The sequence below is a fragment of the Engystomops pustulosus genome, chromosome 10 (assembly GCF_040894005.1).
Source record: "Engystomops pustulosus chromosome 10, aEngPut4.maternal, whole genome shotgun sequence".
NCBI lineage: Eukaryota > Metazoa > Chordata > Amphibia > Anura > Leptodactylidae > Engystomops > Engystomops pustulosus.
Window position 1 is genome coordinate 94997619 of NC_092420.1, and position 26173 is coordinate 95023791.

Below are 26173 nucleotides of genomic sequence, written 5' to 3' on the forward strand. Positions count from 1 at the left end.
TGTCTTTAACAGATGGCAGATATATTTTTGCAGGAGCTTTGAAGTAACATATGACTAATGCTGAGTGTTTACTGCCTGATAGTCGTGCGCCTCAAAAGTACCAAAATCCAGAAAGTGGAAGAAACACCAGAATCGCAGATAAGTAGAAGCCACAAGTCACGTCCGAGAGCCACTTATTGTCAGATTCTAGTTTAGTGGAGACTAATATGGAGTCCAAGGTGTGTTATATGAGTTGTTACTCAGCTTTCTCAAGATCCTGACTAGTTGCAGTATAATATGGCAGATTTGCCATTCAGGACCTTGGGAAAGCTCAGGACAGACTGAGGCTACATATGATTCCCATAATGTAGTCAAACAGTGACATAGGGGCTCATTTACTAAGGGTTCAAATCACGCATTTTCGTTGGGTTTCCCGTCGATTTCCGATTTGCACCGAATTGCCCCAGGATTTTGCCGCACATGATCGGATTTTGGTGCATCCGTGCTGGCTTTTTTACACAACAGAAATCGGGGGCGTGGCCATCAGACAACCCGACAGATTCGGAAAACCGCGGAATTTAAAAAAGAATTTGTGTCGCAAGATCAATCACTTACATGCACTGGGAAGAAGAAGGTGAACTCCGGCGGACCTCAGCGCATCAGCAACACCTGGTGGATATCGGGCGCACGACCTTAGTGAACCCCGGCAGACACGAATCCTCGTCAGAGAACGCACCGCAGGATCGCGACAGGACCAGGTAAGTAAATGTGCCCCATAGTCTGATGCTTGGGATGTCTGCGGAGCTACATAGAAGGCCATTGTTTTTAATAGGAAGGGTGTGATGCTTTGTTTCTCCTCTGGTGGCGCTGGACCAGCAAGGGGTTGGGGGGACCAACAGCAATAGCCATAACCTGCACGATGTGCTCAGCAAGTCGCCGGGTATATATCAAGAGGTCGGAGTCTCTAAGCTCTGGTATACAGCACAACAGTGACACACCCACAGTGCACTTGGATAAGCTACAATCCTGGAATTTAAATCCATATATCACAGTCCTGCTGCAACTAACAACATACACAAATGTCTGATTACACATCTCTCCAGGGACAATACCTAACACTGGCTGCATAGAGCACAGAGCACTGCAGTGTGAGGTCTGATTACACATCTCTCCATGGACAATACATAACACTGGCTGCAGAGAGCACAGAGCACAGCAGTGTGAGGTCTGATTACACATCTCTGCAGGGAGCACAGAGCACAGCAGTGTGAGGTCTGATTACACATCTCTCCAGGGACAGTACATAACACTGGCTGCATAGAGCACAGAGCACTGCAGTGTGAGGACATGCCCCAGTGCACTTGGAGAAGCAACAATCCTGGAACATTTCTTATATAATCAATACATATAATCTTTATTATACACAAAAGACAACACAAAATTGTATTGTCATAGATTAAAACAATATGATTGTGTAGAGGAAATCCAAAACAAAAAAAAGGTCCGGAGAGACAGATGTCCACATGGATGTACAACAGGGTATACAAGTTCAATATGAATCATACCTCAGTACTAAGTAAAAAGACAAGTGTCCTACCCATTATGCGTCGTCTGTGGCTGCCTCCCAGACACCCCAACGTGCGTTTCGCCCACGCTTATTCAGGGGGTACGAAACTACACGCTGGGAGGCCGGTTTTTATACTTACAAGCAGGTAAAATCGGCGCACGCGCCGTGAGCGACTTCCGGGTCCGGCACCTGCCCCACTTCCGGCAGCACGGCGCTGGCGCGCATGCGCGGGGTCCGACAGCGCTATCGGATACCCGGTCATGCGCAGTGCGCCAAGTGATGCCGGCAGGGACGGGGTGGAGCCACTCGGGAGAAGGTAAGGAAAAGAAAAAGAGGAGGACAGGGAGGGGGGGAAGAAGGAAGGGAGGGAAGGAGAGAATGGAAAAAATGGGCATGAAAAGAAAAAAGGGAAGAAAAGGAGAAGGAGGAGAAAAAAGAGAAGAAAAAGAAAAAAGAGAGAGAAGAGAGTAACGTGTTAGTGAGTATCAATCTTCCATACACTTGTGAGTGTTATTACAATATTAGTGTAACATAGTGAAACATAGGTTTGGTGTCAAATAAAGAGGGAAAGGGAAAAGGTAAGAAAATAAATTGAAGAAGAGTAAATGCATTAGAATGTGTTGCAATCCGATGTGTGCCTCCCTCGTAAAGTGTCATGTGCATATTAAAGTGACAGTGCCAATATCAAAAAATGCCCCAAAAAGGTGAGGGAACCATTTTTTCACCAAAATACAATACATGCAAAAAAGTGTCATAGTGCAATACAACAGTTAAAAATTTCTATTATGAAAGAATAATATTGAAAAAGAAAAGTGTAAATAATAAATATAAATAGATAGCCAATTAGAATTATGTTACTGACCATTATTACTAAACATTTCTCATACTCAAAACTCTTACTTAAGGTACAGATCATACGAGTGTGGTGCATCTGTTGCCACAACGCTATGATGTTAATTATAATCGCGTTTTTGGTTTCAGTATTGACTATCTCCCATCAGTTCGTCCGATACATGTACCGTCTTCCCAGGTCCGTAACATGTAATGTTTTTGACATAAGTAATTGTTCGTCCTGGTCCGAGGTCTCCCGTAGATGTTAGTCATCCCTCCAATAATGTTCTCCCAGAGCGCAGAGTGCATCTTCATGTAGATCACCTTCTTCTTTTGTCACACAGCTATTCCCAGCGTGTTATATACTAATTCTAACAAGACAAAAAATCCTGGAACATAGATCCATATATCACAGTCCTGCTGCTACTAATAACACACACAAAAGTCTGATTACACATCTCTCGGGGGACAATACCTAACACTGGCTGAAAAAAGAGAGCACAGAAGTGTGAGGACTCCCCCCCCCCCCCCCAGTGCACTCCTGGAATATATATCTCGATATATCACAGTCCTGCTGCTACTAACTTCATATATCTGATTATACAACTCTCAAGGGACAATACACAACACTGGCTGTAGTCTGTATGGTCACAGCTGCTGACAGGTTCCCTTCAAATATCACTTGATGCTTTTAGGCTCACAGTTAGCTCAGTATTGGACAAGTCCTCTATAGTTTGGTGCTGCCCCTTAGTGCTGTGTATGTACCCGCGGCCCCTGTACTGTATGTTACACGCAGTATCAGTGCCCCAGTATGGCGCCGGTGCCCATATAACCTCCTCTCCACTGTATTGTTAGAATAAATCCATCCATGGCGTCTCTGCTGCTTTTTGCTGAGATTTTCGAGCGCTCTGCCAAAGTGACACTTTGGCTTGTAAAATGATTACTTTGTATTCCTGCAAACGGAGGAGGAAATATAATATAATGCGATTTTCTTCTTTTATTACTTTCTGGAACCGGAGCTGAATTGCTTACAATGTCATTCCCAATATAATTCACAAAACGGGTTCTATGGATGGAGCCCACTGTGAGGCGAGTCCAGCTACTGGAGGGGGAGGGGCAGCGCATCCCACAGCGGGAAACGGGCTCCTTATTCTTCAGCTTCTGATTGGATGTTGGTCATTATAGAGGGTCCTTGTCCAAATAATTGGAGCTCACTGTGCATGGGGGGTGTAGTCACAGAGGGGTCAGAGCGCCCATGCTGACCCCTGACCACTGCTGGCTATGATAGAAAGGTGTCAGGACACAGGACATGGCAGCTCGCTGTGTATGGGGGGTGTAGTCACAGAGCGGTCAGAGCGCCCATGCTGACCCCTGACCACTGCTGGCTATGATAGATAGGTGTCAGGACACAGGACATGGCAGCTCGCTGTGTATGGGGGGTGTAGTCACAGAGGGGTCAGAGCGCCCATGCTGACCCCTGACCACTGCTGGCTATGATAGAAAGGTGTCAGGACACACAGGACATGGCAGCTCGCTGTGTATGGGGGGATGTAGTCACAGAGGGGTCAGAGCGCCCATGCTGACCCCTGACCACTGCTGGCTATGATAGAAAGGTGTCAGGACACACAGGACATGGCAGCTCGCTGTGTATGGGGGATGTAGTCACAGAAGGGTCAGAGCACCCATGCTGACCCCTGACCACTGCTGGCTATGATAGAAAGGTGTCAGGACACACAGGACATGGCAGCTCGCTGTGTATGGGGGGATGTAGTCACAGAGGAGTCAGAGCGCCCATGATGACCCCTGACCACTGCTGGCTATGATAGAAAGGTGTCAGGACACACAGGACATGGCAGCTCGCTGTGTATGGGGGGTGTAGTCACAGAGGGGTCAGAGCGCCCATGCTGACCCCTGACCACTGCTGGCTATGATAGAAAGGTGTCAGGACACACAGGACATGGCAGCTCGCTGTGTATGGGGGGTGTAGTCACAGAGGGGTCAGAGCGCCCATGCTGACCCCTGACCACTGCTGGCTATGATAGAAAGGTGTTAGGACACACAGGACATGGCAGCTCGCTGTGTATGGGGGGTGTAGTCACAGAGGGGTCAGAGCGCCCATGCTGACCCCTGACCACTGCTGGCTATGATAGAAAGGTGTCAGGACACACAGGACATGGCAGCTCGCTGTGTATGGGGGGAGTAGTCACAGAGGGGTCAGAGCGCCCATGCTGACCCCTGACCACTGCTGGCTATGATAGAAAGGTGTCAGGACACACAGGACATGGCAGCTCTCTGTGTATGGGGGGTGTAGTCACAGAGGAGTCAGAGCGCCCATGCTGACCCCTGACCACTGCTGGCTATGATAGAAAGGTGTCAGGACACACAGGACATGGCAGCTCGCTGTGTATGGGGGGTGTAGTCACAGAGGGGTCAGAGCGCCCATGCTGACCCCTGACCACTGCTGGCTATGATAGAAAGGTGTCAGGACACACAGGACATGGCAGCTCGCTGTGTATGGGGGATGTAGTCACAGAAGGGTCAGAGCACCCATGCTGACCCCTGACCACTGCTGGCTATGATAGAAAGGTGTCAGGACACACAGGACATGGCAGCTCGCTGTGTATGGGGGGATGTAGTCACAGAGGAGTCAGAGCGCCCATGATGACCCCTGACCACTGCTGGCTATGATAGAAAGGTGTCAGGACACACAGGACATGGCAGCTCGCTGTGTATGGGGGGTGTAGTCACAGAGGGGTCAGAGCGCCCATGCTGACCCCTGACCACTGCTGGCTTTGATAGAAAGGTGTCAGGACACACAGGACATGGCAGCTCGCTGTGTATGGGGGGTGTAGTCACAGAGGGGTCAGAGCACCCATGCTGACCACTGCAGGCTATGATAGAAAGGTGTCAGGACACAGGACATGGCAGCTCGCTGTGTATGGGGGGTGTAGTCACAGAGGGGTCAGAGCGCCCATGCTGACCCCTGACCACTGCTGGCTATGATAGAAAGGTGTCAGGACACAGGACATGGCAGCTCGCTGTGTATGGGGGGTGTAGTCACAGAGCGGTCAGAGCGCCCATGCTGACCCCTGACCACTGCTGGCTATGATAGATAGGTGTCAGGACACAGGACATGGCAGCTCGCTGTGTATGGGGGGTGTAGTCACAGAGGGGTCAGAGCGCCCATGCTGACCCCTGACCACTGCTGGCTATGATAGAAAGGTGTCAGGACACACAGGAGATGGCAGCTCGCTGTGTATGGGGGGATGTAGTCACAGAGGGGTCAGAGCGCCCATGCTGACCCCTGACCACTGCTGGCTATGATAGAAAGGTGTCAGGACACACAGGACATGGCAGCTCGCTGTGTATGGGGGGATGTAGTCACAGAGGGGTCAGAGCGCCCATGCTGACCCCTGACCACTGCTGGCTATGATAGAAAGGTGTCAGGACACACAGGACATGGCAGCTCGCTGTGTATGGGGGGTGTAGTCACAGAGGGGTCAGAGCACCCATGCTGACCCCTGACCACTGCTGGCTATGATAGAAAGGTGTCAGGACACACAGGACATGGCAGCTCGCTGTGTATGGGGGGAGTAGTCACAGAGGGGTCAGAGCGCCCATGCTGACCCCTGACCACTGCTGGCTATGATAGAAAGGTGTTAGGACACACAGGACATGGCAGCTCGCTGTGTATGGGGGGTGTAGTCACAGAGGGGTCAGAGCGCCCATGCTGACCCCCGACCACTGCTGGCTATGATAGAAAGGTGTCAGGACACACAGGACATGGCAGCTCGCTGTGTATGGGGGGAGTAGTCACAGAGGGGTCAGAGCGCCCATGCTGACCCCTGACCACTGCTGGCTATGATAGAAAGGTGTCAGGACACACAGGACATGGCAGCTCTCTGTGTATGGGGGGTGTAGTCACAGAGGAGTCAGAGCGCCCATGCTGACCCCTGACCACTGCTGGCTATGATAGAAAGGTGTCAGGACACACAGGACATGGCAGCTCGCTGTGTATGGGGGGTGTAGTCACAGAGGGGTCAGAGCGCCCATGCTGACCCCTGACCACTGCTGGCTATGATAGAAAGGTGTCAGGACACACAGGCCATGGCAGCCCGCTGTGTATGGGGGATGTAGTCACAGAAGGGTCAGAGCACCCATGCTGACCCCTGACCACTGCTGGCTATGATAGAAAGGTGTCAGGACACACAGGACATGGCAGCTCGCTGTGTATGGGGGGATGTAGTCACAGAGGAGTCAGAGCGCCCATGATGACCCCTGACCACTGCTGGCTATGATAGAAAGGTGTCAGGACACACAGGACATGGCAGCTCGCTGTGTATGGGGGGTGTAGTCACAGAGGGGTCAGAGCGCCCATGCTGACCCCTGACCACTGCTGGCTATGATAGAAAGGTGTCAGGACACACAGGACATGGCAGCTCGCTGTGTATGGGGGGTGTAGTCACAGAGGGGTCAGAGCGCCCATGCTGACCCCTGACCACTGCTGGCTATGATAGAAAGGTGTCAGGACACAGGACATGACAGCTCGCTGTGTATGGGGGTGTAGTCACAGAGGGGTCAGAGCACCCATGCTGACCACTGCAGGCTATGATAGAAAGGTGTCAGGACACAGGACATGGCAGCTCGCTGTGTATGGGGGGTGTAGTCACAGAGGGGTCAGAGCGCCCATGCTGACCCCTGACCACTGCTGGCTATGATAGAAAGGTGTCAGGACACAGGACATGGCAGCTCGCTGTGTATGGGGGGTGTAGTCACAGAGCGGTCAGAGCGCCCATGCTGACCCCTGACCACTGCTGGCTATGATAGATAGGTGTCAGGACACAGGACATGGCAGCTCGCTGTGTATGGGGGGTGTAGTCACAGAGGGGTCAGAGCGCCCATGCTGACCCCTGACCACTGCTGGCTATGATAGAAAGGTGTCAGGACACACAGGAGATGGCAGCTCGCTGTGTATGGGGGGATGTAGTCACAGAGGGGTCAGAGCGCCCATGCTGACCCCTGACCACTGCTGGCTATGATAGAAAGGTGTCAGGACACACAGGACATGGCAGCTCGCTGTGTATGGGGGGTGTAGTCACAGAGGGGTCAGAGCACCCATGCTGACCCCTGACCACTGCTGGCTATGATAGAAAGGTGTCAGGACACACAGGACATGGCAGCTCGCTGTGTATGGGGGGAGTAGTCACAGAGGGGTCAGAGCGCCCATGCTGACCCCTGACCACTGCTGGCTATGATAGAAAGGTGTTAGGACACACAGGACATGGCAGCTCGCTGTGTATGGGGGGTGTAGTCACAGAGGGGTCAGAGCGCCCATGCTGACCCCCGACCACTGCTGGCTATGATAGAAAGGTGTCAGGACACACAGGACATGGCAGCTCGCTGTGTATGGGGGGAGTAGTCACAGAGGGGTCAGAGCGCCCATGCTGACCCCTGACCACTGCTGGCTATGATAGAAAGGTGTCAGGACACACAGGACATGGCAGCTCTCTGTGTATGGGGGGTGTAGTCACAGAGGAGTCAGAGCGCCCATGCTGACCCCTGACCACTGCTGGCTATGATAGAAAGGTGTCAGGACACACAGGACATGGCAGCTCGCTGTGTATGGGGGGTGTAGTCACAGAGGGGTCAGAGCGCCCATGCTGACCCCTGACCACTGCTGGCTATGATAGAAAGGTGTCAGGACACACAGGACATGGCAGCCCGCTGTGTATGGGGGATGTAGTCACAGAAGGGTCAGAGCACCCATGCTGACCCCTGACCACTGCTGGCTATGATAGAAAGGTGTCAGGACACACAGGACATGGCAGCTCGCTGTGTATGGGGGGATGTAGTCACAGAGGAGTCAGAGCGCCCATGATGACCCCTGACCACTGCTGGCTATGATAGAAAGGTGTCAGGACACACAGGACATGGCAGCTCGCTGTGTATGGGGGGTGTAGTCACAGAGGGGTCAGAGCGCCCATGCTGACCCCTGACCACTGCTGGCTATGATAGAAAGGTGTCAGGACACACAGGACATGGCAGCTCGCTGTGTATGGGGGGTGTAGTCACAGAGGGGTCAGAGCGCCCATGCTGACCCCTGACCACTGCTGGCTATGATAGAAAGGTGTTAGGACACACAGGACATGGCAGCTCGCTGTGTATGGGGGGTGTAGTCACAGAGGGGTCAGAGCGCCCATGCTGACCCCTGACCACTGCTGGCTATGATAGAAAGGTGTCAGGACACACAGGACATGGCAGCTCGCTGTGTATGGGGGGAGTAGTCACAGAGGGGTCAGAGCGCCCATGCTGACCCCTGACCACTGCTGGCTATGATAGAAAGGTGTCAGGACACACAGGACATGGCAGCTCTCTGTGTATGGGGGGTGTAGTCACAGAGGAGTCAGAGCGCCCATGCTGACCCCTGACCACTGCTGGCTATGATAGAAAGGTGTCAGGACACACAGGACATGGCAGCTCGCTGTGTATGGGGGGTGTAGTCACAGAGGGGTCAGAGCGCCCATGCTGACCCCTGACCACTGCTGGCTATGATAGAAAGGTGTCAGGACACACAGGACATGGCAGCTCGCTGTGTATGGGGGATGTAGTCACAGAAGGGTCAGAGCACCCATGCTGACCCCTGACCACTGCTGGCTATGATAGAAAGGTGTCAGGACACACAGGACATGGCAGCTCGCTGTGTATGGGGGGATGTAGTCACAGAGGAGTCAGAGCGCCCATGATGACCCCTGACCACTGCTGGCTATGATAGAAAGGTGTCAGGACACACAGGACATGGCAGCTCGCTGTGTATGGGGGGTGTAGTCACAGAGGGGTCAGAGCGCCCATGCTGACCCCTGACCACTGCTGGCTATGATAGAAAGGTGTCAGGACACACAGGACATGGCAGCTCGCTGTGTATGGGGGGTGTAGTCACAGAGGGGTCAGAGCACCCATGCTGACCACTGCAGGCTATGATAGAAAGGTGTCAGGACACAGGACATGGCAGCTCGCTGTGTATGGGGGGTGTAGTCACAGAGGGGTCAGAGCGCCCATCCTGACCCCTGACCACTGCTGGCTATGATAGAAAGGTGTCAGGACACACAGGACATGGCAGCTCGCTGTGTATGGGGGGTGTAGTCACAGAGAGGTCAGAGCGCCCATGCTGACCCCTGACCACTGCTGGCTATGATAGAAAGGTGTCAGGACACACAGGACATGGCAGCTCGCTGTGTATGGGGGGTGTAGTCACAGAGGGGTCAGAGCGCTCATGCTGACCCCTGACCACTGCTGGCTATGATAGAAAGGTGTCAGGACACACAGGACATGGCAGCTCGCTGTGTATGGGGGGTGTAGTCACAGAGGGGTCAGAGCGCCCATGCTGACCCCTGACCACTGCTGGCTATGATAGAAAGGTGTCAGGACACAGGACATGGCAGCTCGCTGTGTATGGGGGGTGTAGTCACAGAGGGGTCAGAGCGCCCATGCTGACCCCTGACCACTGCTGGCTATGATAGAAAGGTGTCAGGACACACAGGACATGGAAGCTCGCTGTGTATGGGGGGTGTAGTCACAGAGAGGTCAGAGCACCCATGCTGACCCCTGACCACTGCTGGCTATGATAGAAAGGTGTAAGGACACACAGGACATGGCAGCTCGCTGTGTATGGGGGGTGTAGTCACAGAGAGGTCAGAGCGCCCATGCTGACCCCTGACCACTGCTGGCTATGATAGAAAGGTGTCAGGACACACAGGACATGGCAGCCGCTGTGTATTGGGTTGTAGTCACAGAGGGGTCAGAGCACCCATGCTGACCCCGGACCACTGCTGGCTATGATAGAAAGGTGTCAGGACGCAGGACATGGCAGCTCGCTGTGTATGGGGGGTGTAGTCACAGAGGGGTCAGAGCGCCCATGCTGACCCCTGACCACTGCTGGCTATGATTGAAAGGTGTCAGGACGCAGGACATGGCAGCTCGCTGTGTATGGAGGGTGTAGTCACAGAGGGGTCAGAGCGCCCATGCTGACCCCTGACTACTGCTGGCTATGATAGAAAGGTGTCAGGACACACAGGACATGGCAGCTCGCTGTGTATGGGGGTGTAGTCACAGAGGGGTCAGAGCACCCATGCTGACCCCTGACCACTGCTGGCTATGATAGAAAGGTGTCAGGACACACAGGACATGGCAGCTCGCTGTGTATGGGGGGTGTAGTCACAGAGGGGTCAGAGCGCCCATGCTGACCCCTGACCACTGCTGGCTATGATAGAAAGGTGTCAGGACACACAGGACATGGCAGCTCACTGTGCATGGGGGGTGTAGTCACAGAGGGGTCAGAGCACCCATGCTGACCCCTGACCACTGCTGGCTATGATAGAAAGGTGTCAGGACACACAGGACATGGCAGCTCGCTGTGTATGGGGATGTAGTCACAGGGAGGTCAGAGCACCCATGCTGACCCCTGACCCCTGCTGGCTATGATAGAAAGGTGTCAGGACACACAGGACATGGCAGCTCGCTGTGTATGGGAGGTGTAGTCACAGAGGGGTCAGAGCGCCCATGCTGACCCCTGAGCACTGCTGGCTATGATAGAAAGGTGTCAGGACACACAGGACATGGCAGCTCGCTGTGTATGGGGGATGTAGTCACAGAGGGGTCAGAGCACCCATGCTGACCCCTGACCACTGCTGGCTATGATAGAAAGGTGTCAGGACACAGGACATGGCAGCTCGCTGTGTATGGGAGGTGTAGTCACAGAGGGGTCAGAGCGCCCATGCTGACCCCTGACCACTGCTGGCTATGATAGAAAGGTGTCAGGACACACAGGACATGGCAGCTCGCTGTGTATGGGGGGTGTAATCACAGAGGTCAGAGCGCCCATGCTGACCCCTGGCCACTGCTGGCTACGATAGAAAGGTGTCAGGACACACAGGACATGGCAGCTCGCTGTGTATGGGGGGTGTAGTCACAGAGAGGTCAGAGCACCCATGCTGCCCCCTGACCACTGCTGGCTATGATAGAAAGGTGTCAGGACACAGGACATGGCAGCTCGCTGTGTATGGGGGTGTAGTCACAGAGGGGTCAGAGCACCCATGCTGCCCCCTGACCACTGCTGGCTATGATAGAAAGGTGTCAGGACACAGGACATGGCAGCTCGCTGTGTATGGGGGTGTAGTCACAGAGGGGTCAGAGCGCCCATGCTGACCCCTGACCACTGCTGGCTATGATAGAAAGGTGTCAGGACACACAGGACATGGCAGCTCGCTGTGTATGGGGGGTGTAGTCACAGAGGGGTCAGAGCACCCATGCTGACCCCTGACCACTGCTGGCTATGATAGAAAGGTGTCAGGACACACAGGACATGGCAGCTCGCTGTGTATGGGTGATCTTATGGCTGAATAGTAGACGCTTAATCGTCGAAGTCTTTCTTCTTAGATGTGGTGGAGACTTTGTAGCATCCGGGCAGGAAAGGGTTCGTCCCAGGATGAAATACTTGTTTAAAACAAACTGTTCCAAAAATGTATCCGTGTGTTTACTTCCAGGGTAAACATTCTCTACTTCAGACTCCTGAATCATTGGAGCATCAAAGGGCTGCAGGTCCTGTGTGCGCTCCCCCTCCTCCTAAATCACACAGACACTTCCTACTTCAAAGAGTCTGCCCTTCTGGGGGTCCCCGGCCTGTGCTTTATGGTCCTGCAGCTTCCTACCTTCCATGGTTGTTAATCATCTTCATGATTTCATTTATTATGGGGAGCGCTGGAGCGTGAGATCCTCGGCCTCTACACATTCTGCTGCTTTAATGATTTACACAGGAGGATTATCCCTGATCCAGCAAACCCCCTGCTGCAATAACATCCTTATCACATCACTGACCAGACCCCTGACATACAATGGGGGGCTCAGGTAAAAGCATGGGCGTGCCATATACATCAGCCATCGGACATGGAAGGTGTCATGGTGGCCATAGACTTCATCACTTTCTGAAGTTACTTCTGCCCTTTGATAACTTTTTTATTCTTATGCAAATTCTGACCCCTCTGTGGGTTTCATCACCCAAAGGAACATCATCATGGACCCAGTTTCTCCAATGTCACATATATACCCCTGCAGGGGCTGTGGGAGTGAGTAGGTGTAGTTGTCAGTATGTGGCCCCTTCTGTCAGCAGTAAATCAATGGCGCCTACTGGCAGCGATGGCTCGAGAGATAAAGACGAAAAACCTGAGATCATTTTATCTTGTGCAATGAGCCCGAGGTGTGGAAAAAGATTGTCAGCCGCCTCGCACACCCTCCTGATGGGGCCTCGTCATAAACCACATTTATAGGGTTGTTAAAGGGAACCTCTGTGAGGGTAAATAGGTGACACTGGGGGTATGAAAGGGGTAGCTACAAATATGCAGGGAGTCCAGGAATGTGAATGGGGAGGAGAAGAGGTGGTCCCCACCTGGGAGTTACAAGAAAACCCAAAGGTCTCATAAAAGTCTGGAGCCTGAGTGTCAAACCCACAGAGATAAAAGAGAAGTCCATGAAACCAATGGACACCAGAAACGTCCTGGACCATCAAACCAGTATACAACAGCGACTGGTGCATCAAACCAGTATAATACAGGGACTGGTGCATCAAACCAGTGTACAACAGGGACTGGTGGATCAAACCAGTGTACAACAGGGATTGGTGCATCAAACCAACATAATACAGGGACTGGTGCATCAAACCAACATAATACAGGGACTGGTGCATCAAACCAGTATAATACAGGGACCGGTGCATCAAACCAGTGTACAACAGGGACTGGTGGATCAAACCAGTGTACAACAGGGACTGGTGCATCAAACCAGCATAATACAGGGACTGGTGCATCAAACCAACATAATACAGGGACTGGTGCATCAAACCAGCATAATACAGGGACTGGTGCATCAAACCAGCATAATACAGGGACTGGTGCATCAAACCAGCATAATACAGGAACTGGTGCATCAAACCAGCATAATACAGGGACTGGTGCATCAAAGCAGTATAAAACAGGGACTGGTGCATCAAAGCAGTATAATACAGGGACTGGTGCATCAAACCAGCATAATACAGGAACTGGTGCATCAAACCAGCATAATACAGGGACTGGTGCATCAAAGCAGTATAAAACAGGGACTGGTGCATCAAAGCAGTATAATACAGGGACTGGTGCATCAAACCAGCATAATACAGGGACTGGTGCATCAATCCAGTATAAAACAGGGACTGGTGCATCAAAGCAGTATAATACAGGGACTGGTGCATCAAACCAGCATAATACAGGGACTGGTGCATCAATCCAGTATAAAACAGGGACTGGTGCATCAAACCAGTATAATACAGGGACTGGTGCATCAATCCAGTATAAAACAGGGACTGGTGCATCAAACCAGTATAATACAGGGACTGATGCATCAAACCAGCATAATACAGGGACTGGTGCATCAATCCAGTATAAAACAGGGACTGGTGCATCAAACCAGCATAATACAGGGACTGATGCATCAAACCAGCATAATACAGGTACTCGTGCATCAAACCAGCATAATACAGGGACTGGTGCATCAATCCAGTATAATACAGGGACTGGTGCATCAATCCAGTATAATACAGGGACTGGTGCATCAATCCAGTATAATACAGGGACTGGTGCATCAAACCACTGGACACTTGCAGATGGTGCATAAAACCACTGGATGCCCGGGCATGGGGAGCCAAACCAGTAGACACTATGAACTGGTGAACCAAAGCATTAGACACCACGAAAATGGTGCACAAAACCAGTAAATATCATGAACTGGTGAATCAAACAGTAACTGGGGAATCAGCCATTGGATGTTGGGGACAAAACTGCTTTGGGGGAAGGGGAATTACCAGCTTTAATTTTGTTGCCAGCAGAACATATGCAGCCGCCACTTTTCTTCACAGCTTTAGAAATATTTTTGAAACACTGTGACACGGCCACTTTGTGGACCTTCCCCTGAAAGGGTTAAGCCAGCGCCTGCAGTCACATCTCTCGGAGCCTCTTACCCCTGTGCACACAATGAGGACATTCTTGGGTGTGGGTGATCTGAGCTGTTATTCTATCATTGACATTAGAAGTTTTACTTTTCGCTTGCAGCTACTCAGACCTCCATTGTGTGCACTTTATTTATAAACTCCGCCGTGATGGTACATGCCGCGCGCCCCGTGCCAAAAAATCATGTAAACATCGGAGAGGCTCCATGTGTTTGAATCATGCGAGGAGCAGAAGTTATGGGGGGTCAGGACGCTGCTTCCCATCTGGAGTGGAGGTCTTTAGGGAGATAAGAATCAGGGGAACTAAAAAGAATAAACAATAATACTTTTTACATTTTTGCAGGCACAACCAATGCGCGTGGGTATTTAAAGGGATTTTCCATTCTGGGATTCTATATTGGACACCTATCCGTGGTAGAGGACATCAATAATTGATTGGTGGTATTAGCTGTTTGAAGTGGTGTCGACAAGACCTGCAATACCAAACAAAACCACTATACAACGTATGGGGCTGTGCTTAGTGTGTCTTCAGCTCTGGGTGGTTTTGGGATCTCCTTAATTTAATAAGGATTACCTATCCTAAGACTTGTTGTGAATAACAATAATAAAGATTTATTTATATGGCGGCATCATATTCCGCAGCGCTGTACAGATCAATAAAATAGAATCTGGAATACCCCTTTAATGGACAGATGAAGCAGAGCATCAGTATTCTTTGGGACAGCCTCATTGGTGCATTATGGTATAAGTGCTGACCCCTCTGGACAACCCCTGTCCATACGTCTTATTAGGGTCCATGTTTGTTGCAGTGCCTGGGTTAGAGGTGGCCCCAATGCTATGTTGGGTCCACCAGGCACCATTGAAGTGTCACCATGTGTTGGTGCTAGGATGGTAAGGCTAGGTGCACCCCAATGGGAAATAAGTCCAGAGTTGGGTCTGCAGAACCCAGGAAGAAGAAATTCAGGTACTAAGCAATACAAGAAAATCACAGGGCTGACTCCTCCAATCTCCTCCCTGGCAGAAGAAGGGTTAATGCTGAGGAAAGGCCTGGGTCCCCTGGTCACAGGCTGGAGCCCGGGGTCTATGGCAGAGCATCCCTGTCTCAGCTTCTTCTTCTGGTTGCTCAGGTAGACAGGAAGTCTTCTCCTCCAAGCTCTGCTCCCTAACTTCAAGACACTAGGGACTGGGACTGTTCTCCTTATATTCCTTCTACCAGGGGACGAGTGGCTACATTATAGCACAAAAACAATGACAAAGTGTTTTCCCATAGACTTACATTAAGTCCCCATAAAGTTCTATGGAAGCAAGATTCTAAAGTGTAAACAACTTTCCAGACAGCGCCTGTCATTCTAAAGGTCAAGCTAAACAACTTCTGCGGACACTTACTGACTTCTCTGAGATAGAGATACACAGTCGACATGTCTCTCTGTGTTCATTAACCCTTTCTACTAGTCTATACAGATACAGTAATAATAAACAGAATGTAATACACTATAGATTAATAAACGTTAACCCTTGATGTAAAATAAAGTAAAAAACTGCTGAGTTTGTATTGAAATATTAAAATGTCCACAAATGTCCAAAGTCCAATGCTCCTCTGTTACAGGGCTCTACATAAGAACCCCCTCTATGAGACACATTGGGGGTCATTTACTAAGGGCCCGATTCGCGTTTTCCCGACGTGCTACCCGAATATTTCCGATTTGCGCCGATTGTACCTGAATTGCCCCTGAATTGCATCGGCGCTGGCATGCACGTGACGGAAATCGGGGGGCGTGGCCGAACGAAAACCCAACGTATTCGGAAAAACCGCCGCATTTAATAACCGAAATTGTGTGGCTTGGGAAGCGCTTACCTTCACCTGGTCCGGCTCAGCAGCGCCACCTGGTGGACGGCGGAGGAACTGCCATCATAAATCCCGTCCGGACCCGAATCCTGTTCAGAGAACGCTCCGCTGGATCGCGAATGGGCCGGGTAAGTAAATCTGCCCCATTTACTGCCCATCTTTATGGTCGCCTTGCAGTACCTGATTTCTCCTGCAGGTGAAGCAGCAGGAGAAATATTTGTCAGGCCTCCTTGTTGGGGGTCTCAGGGTGATTGACTGTGATGGGTTATGGGTGATGGGCTGCTCCATAGCTTCATGTTGCAAAATTATTGTCCATATTGCAAACTCAGCTCTGCTACATCAGTATAGTACAAGGATCTGGCAGTCACTTGGTTCCTATAACATGTGTTGCGGTTCGGTCCCGTGGCTTATTAACCCTTTGAGCACCGTGATCCCAGCAGCCGCCTCTGCCTATACGTGGGTTCACAGATGTTGGTGGTCCAGCTGCACGCGGGGTGAGGGTCACTGTGAGCTGTGTAATCCGCCGGTCAGGGCGCGTTATGTAAATGTCCATTTCTTGATTCTTGCATTGTGTTCGCTTCATGTAGATTATTCAGGTTTAGTTTCTGCATGTCCTAACCAGAGGCGTAACTAGGAGAGGCAGGGCCCCATAGCAGACTTCTGAATAGGGCCCCCCCCCTTAAAAAAATATACATATTTATATACTGACACATGTGCGTTACAATCAAACACATTTCTACACTCATATATACACACATTTATTTACTTATATACATACACATACAGTATATACACACCACATATACGCACATACATACAGTATATACACACCACATATACACACAGACATACAGTATATACACACCACATATATACACATACATACAGTATATACACACCACATATACAGACATACATACAGTATATACACACCACATATACAGACATACATACAGTATATATACACCAAATATACACACAGACATACAGTATATACACACCACATATACACACAGACATACAGTATATACACACTACATATACACACAGACATACAGTATATACACACCACATATACACACATACATACAGTGTATATATACCACATATACACACAGACATACAGTATATACACACCACATATACACACATACATACAGTATATACACACATTCATACAGTATATACACACCATACATACATACAGTATATACACACATATATACAGTATATACACAGCACACATACATACAGTATATACACACCACATATACACACATACATACAGTATATACACACCACACATACATACAATATATACACACAGACATACGGTATATACACACCACATATACACACATACATACAGTATATGCACACCACATATACATACAGTATATACACACAATCAGTATATACACACTACACATACGTACAGTATATACACACATACAGCACATACAGCATATACGCACCACACATACATACAGTATATACACACATACATACAGTATATACACACCACATATACACACATACATACAGTATATACACACATACATACAGTATATACACACCACATATACACACATACATACAGTATATACACACCACATATACATACAGTATATACACACATACAGTATATACACACTACACATACATACAATATATACACACATACAGCACATACAGCATATACGCACCACACATACATACAGTATATACACACATACATACAGTATATACACACCACATATACACACATACATACAGTATATACACACATACATACAGTATATACACACCACATATACACACATACATACAGTATATACACACCACACATACATACAGTATATACACACATACATACAGTATATACACACCACACACACATACAGTATATACACACATACATACAGCATATACACACCACATATACATACAGTACATACACACATGCATACAGTATATACACACATACATACAGCATATACACACCACATATACACACATACATACAGTATATAATGCTCTGTGCCGCGATTCACTTAGATTGTGCGCCCGATTTCCTGAATGTTTTGCTTCCCCTCTCAGGTCCGTGTATGTAAGTGCTTGGCTTGCGACACAATTTTTAAGTTAAATACCGCGGTCTGTCCGAATCCGTCAAGTTGTCCGCTGGCCTGCCCCCCGATTATTGTTGCATGAAAGCCGGCGCGATTGCGGCAAAATCCGATCTCATGAGACACAATCCCCTTTTAAATACGGCACAAATCGGAACATCCAACATTTGTGCGGTCCGCGGACCCTTAACAAATAAGCCCCATAGAGTATATAAACATCATATTCAAATGCGTACAGAAAATACACACTTAGATACAATACCATATACATACATACAGTTATACACAAACATACACCATATACACCAGATGCCAGGGCCCCCGGACACTGTGGGCCCCATAGTGGCTGCTATGGCTGCTACCCCTGTAGTTACGCCCCTTGTTCCAACTTTCTGCTTTCATCCACCAGCTGCGGTGTAAAGCATGGGGGACAGGGCAGAAGCCTGAGATTCTAACTGGGCAGGAGGGGGATTGCAGATGACCACAGACCCTAAAACTCAATGGGGGTCATTTACTAAGGGCCCGATTCGCGTTTTCCCGACGTGTTACCCGAATATTTCCGATTTGCGCCGATTTTCCCTGAATTGCCCTGGGATTTTGGCGCACGCGATCGGATTGTGGCGCATCGGCGCCGGCGTGCACGCAATGGAAATCTGGGGGCGTGGCCGAACGAAAACCCGACGTATTCGGTAAAATTTAAGAACGGAAAATGTGTCGCTCGGGGCGCGCTTACATTCACTCAGCCCGAGCCGGTGAACTCCAGCGCGTTCAGATGCTTTTCAGCGCAGCAGCGCCACCTAGTGGACGGCGGAGGAACTACCTTATTAAATCCCTGCTGGACCCGAATCCAGCGCAGAGAATGCGCCGCTGGATCGCGAATGGACCGGGTAAGTAAATCTGCCCCAATGTATTAGAGGGGTGAAACTGATCCCCACCATCTGTACAGAATGATGGGGGGTCTATGGCTGCAGGGGCTGTACCCCTCAGTTTCTTCTGTACACCATTGATGGATTTGCAGTTAAAGGCAATGACCCCTGAAGTTCCCCAGAATGAGGAAGGTGACGGCTCATGTGGCTTCCTCTCCTGTCACTCAGAGGTTTGGGCTGTGATAACTTGTAGCAATGTAGCAATGTGCTGCTCTATATGACATTCCATCATCGCAGCGTGACATCGCCTTACAGCACATCGCCCGGGGTCCAGGGGAAGGATTAACAGGAACAAGGAAAGCAACAAATAGTAAAACAGCCATTGACCCTGACCTGCCCCCCCCCCCCCCCTCCCAGGAAATGTACAAACACTGCAGACACCAGGTTATATCAGGGCAGAACCTATCAGCCAATTATGGGACTATCATAATGTTGTCCTTCTCTTGCAGGGTCCAGCCGGAGACATAGATATATGGATAGAGAGAGCAGTCACAGCCTGGTGCCTAATACCCCTCTACCACATTACGAGAGTCCAGTGTTGTAGATGTGACCTGTGACATGTGAAAGCCCAATAACAGATCTATCATTGGGGCACTTGACTCTAAAGGGAACCTGTCAGCAAGTGTGACCATACAGACTACAGACATTGCTGTGTATTGTCCCTGGAGAGAAGTGTAATAAAACCTTTCTTTATGTTGTTAGTAGCAGCAGGACTGTGATATATGAATTTATATTTCAGGATTTTACTTCTCCAGTAGAACTGGAGGTGTGTCCTCACACTGCTGTGCTCTGTGCAGCCGCTCTGTACAGCCAGTGTTATGTATTGTCCCTGGAGAGATGTGTAATCAGACATCACACTGCTGTGCTCTGTGCTCTCTGCAGCCAGTGTTATGTATTGTCCCTGGAGAGATGTGTAATCAGACGTCACACTGCTGTGCTCTGTGCTCTCTGCAGCCAGTGTTATGTATTGTCCCTGGAGAGATGTGTAATCAGACGTCACACTGCTGTGCTCTGTGCAGCCGCTCTGTACAGCCAGTGTTATGTATTGTCCCTGGAGAGATGTGTAATCAGATCTTTGAGTATTGTCCCTGGAGAGATGTGTAATAAAACCTTTCTTTATCTTGTTAGTAGCAACAGGACTGTGATATATGGATTTAAATTCCAGGATTGTAGCTTTTTCAATTGCACTGAAGGGTTTGTCCTCACACTGCTGTGCTCTGTGCAGCCAGTGTTATGTATTGTCCCTGGATAAATGTGTAATCAGAAACTCAGTGGGGCAGATTTACTTACCCGGCCCATTAGCGATCCAGCGGCGCGTTCTCTGCGGTGGATTCGGATCTTCCGGTGATAAACTAAGGCAGTTCCTCCGACGTCCACTAGATGTCGCTGCTGCGCTGAAGTTCCCCGAGGCCCGCCGGAATGCACCATCCTATACCTGGTGAAGGTAAGCGCGTGTCCCGCGACACTTTTTTTTTAAAAATGCTGCGGTTTTTCGAATCCGTCGGGTTTTCGTTCGGCCACGCCCCCGATTTCCGCCACGTGCATGCCGGCGCCGATGCTCCACAATCCGATCACGTGCGCCAAAAACCCGGGGCAATACAGGGAAAATCGGCGCAAATCGGAAATATTCAGGTAACACGTCGGGAAACCGCGAATCGGACCCTTAGTAAATGCCCCCCATTGTCTGTTGTTAGTTGCAGCAGGACTGTGAACTATGGATTTTTTTTCCTGGACTGTAGCTTCTATACACCAGGTGAATGTCCTCACACTTCTGTGCTCTGTGCTCTCTGTATTGAGCTGCCGAACACACTCTCCCCATCTTCTATTACTGTCTGATGCATTTTCCAATCAGGAACATGCTACAGCTTTACCTTAATAGAAAAGCAGGGTGAGGGTTCCTGCCCATTACAGGGGGATCCGGGATACGGCTGGGACTAGTGAATTTCTTATCTCTACAATTGTTGTACCCTGAGATCTTGGGAAAGTTAGGATTTCAGTCGGCATTAGGGTTGGTCTTGGAGATTTGGGGCGATCTTGGTCCCATTAGCAGTAGGTTCTGCTATATATCCAGGGGTGACCCCCAGGACCCTCCCTGCACCTGTCACCTTATAGCCTCCTGTTCTGCGTCTCCCAGGGATTTTCGCAGATGGTTAGAGATCGTGTGGACGTTGTATCATGGCGTCGCCTGGTTCCTGGGGCTGCGTTCACGTTTCTCGTACAAGTACTCAGTGTAATAAGGAGCGAGACGCTCTGAACATTTCTCAGACTCCCCGGGGAAAGCTCTGGATTTAATATGAAAGATTAATCATAATGCAATCCTCCGGCTAATGGATGACCTTGGAGTGCGAGCCGGAGCGATACATCTCAGGACGTGTCACAGGAGGAAGCGCCTCTCCGTGCATTTAACTAAGACATAAACATCACTTTCATCTTCATAATGGCTCCGCTCTAATGTGTTAAATTCCTTTTTACCCAACAAGTCTGTGAATTTGTGTCTCCTTGGTTCCTGTGATTAAGGAGGCTCATTCACACGTGGAATCTGGCGCTGGGTCTCGTCTGCTGCAATAGGGACGGTGTACAGTAAGATATATATCAATCCCAGACACATCACCATCTTACATAGTAAATCATACTACAATATAGTGTCCACATAAAACTGACACATATCTGTAATGCAGGCACTGAAATGGTTAAGCTTAGAGCTATTCCAGAGGGCATTGTCTAAGTGATCCCCTGGTGTTCACCCTTTAACAAGGTGCAGGTTAGGAAACTGATCTCCTGGTGTTCACCCTTTAACAAGGTGCAGGATAGGAAACTGATCCCTAGTGTTCACTCTTTAACAAGGTGCAGGTTGTCTAAGTGATCCCCTGGTGTTCACCCTTCAACAAGGTGCAGGAGAGGAAACTCATCCCCTGGTGTTCACCCTTTAACAAGGTGCAGGAGAGGAAACTCATCCCCTGGTGTTCACCCTTTAACAAGGTGCAGGAGAGGAAAGTGATCCCTGGTGTTCACCCTTTAACAAGGTGCAGGAGAGGAAACTCATCCCCTGGTGTTCACCCTTTAACAAGGTGCAGGAGAGGAAACTCATCCCCTGGTGTTCACCCTTTAACAAGGTGCAGGAGAGGAAAGTGATCCCTGGTGTTCAACCTTTAACAAGGTGCAGGAGAGGAAAGTGATCCCTGGTGTTCACCCTTCAACAAGGTGCAGGAGAGGAAAGTGATCCCTGGTGTTCACCCTTCAACAAGGTGCAGGAGAGGAAAGTGATCCTATGGTGTTCACCCTTTAACAAGGTGCAGGAGAGGAAAGTGATCCTATGGTGTTCACCCTTTAACAAGGTGCAGGAGAGGAAACTGATCCCATGGTGTTCACCCTTTAACAAGGTGAAGGAGAGGAAACTGATCCCCTGGTGTTCACCCTTCAACAAGGTGCAGGAGAGGAAAGTGATCCCTGGTGTTCACCCTTCAACAAGGTGCAGGAGAGGAAAGTGATCCCTGGTGTTCACCCTTCAACAAGGTGCAGGAGAGGAAAGTGATCCCTGGTGTTCACCCTTCAACAAGGTGCAGGAGAGGAAAGTGATCCCTGGTGTTCACCCTTCAACAAGGTGCAGGAGAGGAAAGTGATCCCATGGTGTTCACCCTTTAACAAGGTGCAGGTTGTCTAAGTGATCCCCTGGTGTTCACCCTTTAACAAGGTGCAGGAGAGGAAAGTGATCCTATAGTGTTCACCCTTCAACAAGGTGCAAGAGAGGAAAGTGATCCCTGGTGTTCACTCTTCAACAAGGTGCAGGAGAGGAAAGTGATCCCATGGTGTTCACCCTTTAACAAGGTGCAGGAGAGGAAAGTGATCCCATGGTGTTCACCCTTTAACAAGGTGCAGGTTGTCTAAGTGATCCCCTGGTGTTCACCCTTCAACAAGGTGCAGGAGAGGAAACTGATCCCTGGTGTTCACCCTTTAACAAGGTGCAGGAGAGGAAAGTGATCCTATAGTGTTCACCCTTCAACAAGGTGCAGGAGAGGAAACTCATCCCCTGGTGTTCACCCTTCAACGAGGTGCAGGAGAGGAAACTGATCCCCTGGTGTTCACCCTTCAACAAGGTGCAGGAGAGGAAACTGATCCCCTGGTGTTCACCCTTCAACGAGGTGCAGGAGAGGAAACTGATCCCATGGTGTTCACTCTTCAACAAGGTGCAGGAGAGGAAAGTGATCCCATGGTGTTCACCCTTTAACAAGGTGCAGGTTGTCTAAGTGATCCCCTGGTGTTCACCCTTCAACAAGGTGCAGGAGAGGAAATGCATCCCCTGGTGTTCACCCTTTAACAAGGTGCAGGAGAGAAAAACTCATCCCCTGGTGTCGCTGCCTGAGCAGTAATCTTAGCCACCTGATGGGTGAATACTGTTGTATAGCACCAAAGTGACAGGTGCAGATGTTTGCAGTGGATGAGCCAAGGTCAGGGCCGGGGGAGTCGTATCACAAGGGTTAAAGGTCACTGCAGGAAGATCTAGTGATCCGCCAGAGACCAGGAAATGGGCCGGAGGACAGATGTACATTACGCCTTAGACACACATGGCGTTTTTGGGCCATTTTTGGGCCGTTTTTACTAAGTGCGTTTTCAGATCATTAAAATCGCATGCGTTAAAAAACGCATCCGTTTTTTTAAAACGCATGCGTTTTTGTCCGTTTTCCCGAAATTGCGCAATGAAAAACGGACAAAAAAGCATGCGTTTTTGAAAAACGGATGCATTTTTTAACGCATGCGTTTTTAACGATCTGAAAACGCACTAACTAAAAACGGCCCAAAAACGGCCTAAAAACGCCATGTGTGTCTTCACCTTTAGCAGGAAACCCAGGAACCTTCTTCCTCAGGTACTTTCCTCTAGGGTGAGGAGCCTTAAAGTGAACCTGTCACCAGGAATATTATTTTTAGCTGGTGACAAGTTCCATTAGCCTTTGTTACGCTGGTTTTATAAATGCCTGTTAGGATAAAAATAATTTGATATTTATTTAGTCCGGGCAAATAAGCAGGAACATAGAATACAAACAGATACAAAGTACAAGTTGTAGGTGCACATAGTTCTAAGGGTGCACAGGTCTCTGGTTGGGGTTATGCAGGGCACAGGTCACACTGGTGTCAGGGTGTTTGGCAGTGAAAAGGGTTCAGAACCGGCAGATACAGGATTCCAATGGTGGAAGATACAAGAAAACAGGGTTAAAGTATTGGCAGATCCACGGAACAGGTAACCAACAGGTGGACCACGGAACTCAGCAGTTCTGGGTCAGGAAACATGATTCCAGCATCAGCAGGGACAGGGTCCCGACACTGGCAGAATCAGGAAACAGGGTTCTAGCATTGGCTGGTGAGTCAGGAACAGGAACCAAGCAGGCGTACCACAAGTCTCAGGAAACCCAGTACACGCAAAAGTCCACAGAACAACCAAAAATAACCACCAACCAGTGAACTGCGTAGCAGCCATTTATGCAGCCCCTGGAGGCCGCCCCTAGCAGCTGACTGTCTAGGCCCTGGATTAATAAACCCACAGGGGACATAGCTCCACAATGAGCTTCCCAACTTTCCTATATTCTGAAAAGCAGCTGAAAGTGTGTCTCACAAGCCTTGTAACCAGAGTCCATCCATAGGGTTATGACAATGGCAGAATTCTGAATACTGCCAGTACTGTATAAAAAATTATTTCACATTACCTGGCTCCCTTCCAGCAGTGTGTAGCGTGTCCAGGGGATACAAATCTTATCCCACTACCACAAACATATGATAATCAATGTTCCCCCAACCTGTAGCTGAGGAAAGATGGCCTTGAAGAATGCTGGTGACATCGCAGCTCAGATAAAGTGATGTCACTTAAAGGGATTGGCCACTTTACTTCATGTTTTTTGTAATTCGTGTGGAACAGGAAATTTATCAATATATCAATTACCCATATAGATCTATTAAATGTTCCGCTCCGCACAAATCTGTTTATGCTCTACCTTCCAGGACCTTATGATAGTGTTTGTGAATGATATCATAAGGTCCTGGAAGGCAGATTGGTCATGGATAGTTAGGATCAGATGACCCTCCATCTGCATTTTATGGACAGAAATGGCAGCTGATGTAAAAGACCTTTAATGAGCCTAGAAGAGGTCTCCATCCATTCCTTCTAGTTGAGAGGAGAAGCGATAATTGCATCTCGGAGACTGGCAGACACCATGGAAAGCCGCCAGTTTGGATCAGTATAACTGAGCGACTAGTGACAGGGAGCAGCTGGGGGAATCACGCGGGACCCCCACTCACTCAGAGTGTTCCCCAAAACACCAGGAGGGAACATATTGTATCTGAAAAACAAGAAAACTCACAAACAAGAGACGAGAGAAGAACATAAGAGGCTTGTTACAAAATAACAGAATAACACGAGCGCTGCCCATTGTATCCAGATTGTGCGAGCAGCGAGTCACGGCGCAGCTGTCACCAGCGCTAAAAACATATTGATCGCCTGGTAGAAGAGACGCTGCCAAAAAAAAAGTTTGTTAGATTTGAGAGCGAATGTAATAACAGTCCTGGAAAGTTACTATGAAGCCTGAGTGGTGCCTACATATGGTCTGTGCTAATGGAATGTCAGCTCCTAAGTCCAGCGGGCATCAGCTACATGTATGGTTACATAGGAGCGCTGGATGCGGGACATCAGGGTGCACCACCAAAACATTCAGCTACTTTGTCACAACTTTACAGTTGCAATATGACAGGCTGCAAAAATGTGCAATAACATACAGCTTACACTGCAATCGGGGGCGTAATTTAAAGGGCTTGGCCACTCCTTTAAATAAGTTACCCATGTGCTTGTAGATAATACCTAAATGTTCATTACGTGATTGAGCAGTC

At 49.4% G+C, this 26173-nt stretch overlaps 1 protein-coding gene across 4 annotated transcripts in view; it reads left to right on the forward strand.

Annotated features, from left to right (window-relative positions):
• FGGY (FGGY carbohydrate kinase domain containing) overlaps positions 1-26173 on the forward strand; it is a 356370-nt gene that overhangs the window by 154592 nt on the left and 175605 nt on the right. The gene's annotated exons all lie outside the window — the stretch shown is intronic.